We start from the raw sequence: 1,245 nt of genomic DNA, 5'->3' as shown, positions 1-1,245 counted from the left end.
ACAAAACGAACCACAGAAAATTGATCAAATGAATCAAACTAATGAACAGAAGCCTAATTGTGGGAAATAGGATTTGTTCTTTCTGTTCTTAATAAACTATTGCTGCAATGTTTTGGAAAGGCTTAAGGATTTTAACAGCAGTTTGTTTATGTTTCTTTACAGTTAGGAAGTACAAAGTCCAGTCTTGAAGTAACAAGTTTATGCCTTAGATATTATGCAAAACTCCTTGAAAGGATACGTCTAATTTTGACAGTTTATCAGCAGAAGGAAACCTAGAAAAAATGTTCAGTAAGTTTAAATGACATAATCAGGAAAAAAGTGTGCCACTAGTGTGCACAAAATATTGTGTGTAAAGTGACATACTGAGCCGTTTCAGAGGCTCTATGCTATAAGAAATGTGATGTCGATATTTTGAAGACATTGCTATAGTCTTTACATAATTGCTTGTAATAGCTGCCAGGTATACATATATATATATATATATATATATATATAGTAAATATAATTAGTGCAAGCTCTGAACTCTATGTTTCCCTAAAACTAACTGTTTTTTGAAAGTCTGATAAGAATTTTCTGTTAGGTGTTTAATCTCCTAGCCTTATGTATTTACCTAAACTCTAACCTTGGTTCCCTCCTTCTCTGTGTGCAGCTGCTGGTGAGAATCCAAACTACCTCAGCCATATACCCAATCAGTTGGCTCTGGCTGCCTTGGTTGCCGTCCTTGCTGGGTTTACAGCCTGGTACTCTCTGAGAGCTCCTTGAGGCGACACTTTATTACAAATGGCATCCTTCTTAGTCCAGCATATAATGCGTTAATTGGATATTAGCACATTTAGGGCCCTTTTTTAAGCTCCACCTGGTGGATTAAGCATATCTTAGATAATTGTGCTGCAGATAGGAAATCAAACTGGTTAAAACTGTTGTGTAGCAATAAAGTACTTATGATGTATATGCTATAGTTAGCCTGCAAACAGATTCGAGAGAAGCTCCTCTGTAATTGCCTAAACCTCAAGATGAAGTCTGACTTTATTACATATAAACTGAATTTAAGACTGTGCAGATAGTGGGAGGTGAACTAAAGATGCTCTGTACAAATGGTTGTGTATTTCTTAATCAATAAAATTCATGAATCACAACATTGTTGGTTTTAATATTTGTTTTGTTTTTTCAAATGTAAGCAAGCAATCAAGTTTAGATAGATAGATAGATAGATAGATAGATAGATAGATAGATAGATAGATAGAT

The sequence above is a fragment of the Cyprinodon variegatus genome, unplaced genomic scaffold (genome assembly GCF_000732505.1).
Source record: "Cyprinodon variegatus isolate N-32 unplaced genomic scaffold, C_variegatus-1.0 Scaffold74, whole genome shotgun sequence".
NCBI classification, from domain to species: Eukaryota; Metazoa; Chordata; class Actinopteri; order Cyprinodontiformes; family Cyprinodontidae; genus Cyprinodon; species Cyprinodon variegatus.
The sequence above is the reverse complement of the archived record's forward strand: the minus strand, read 5'-3'. Positions refer to the sequence as shown.